Raw genomic sequence first — 285 nt, forward strand, 5'->3', positions numbered from 1 at the left:
AAACTGATAGATTTCAATATGTTTGCCTGTTAATAAAAATCACCACACGCAGCCAAATTTACATTGTCCTAAACAGCATCAATGTTGTCTTTCTGTGGAAAGAGTACTAGAAGACTTTACCTAAACATCTCCCGATTAAAAATGTCATCCCTCAATAATACTGCAACTCTGTCTCTCTCATAGTAATACCACAGTTAGTAATACAACTACGAGAGCACCAGATGGCAGCATCAGATAAATATATGGAAATGTGAAAGACTGACACCGCAGCATCAGCATCACCAT

This window comes from Morone saxatilis, unplaced genomic scaffold (assembly GCF_004916995.1).
Source record: "Morone saxatilis isolate NCDOM2014 unplaced genomic scaffold, NCSU_SB_2.0 Contig15, whole genome shotgun sequence".
In the NCBI taxonomy this organism is placed as follows: Eukaryota; Metazoa; Chordata; class Actinopteri; family Moronidae; genus Morone; species Morone saxatilis.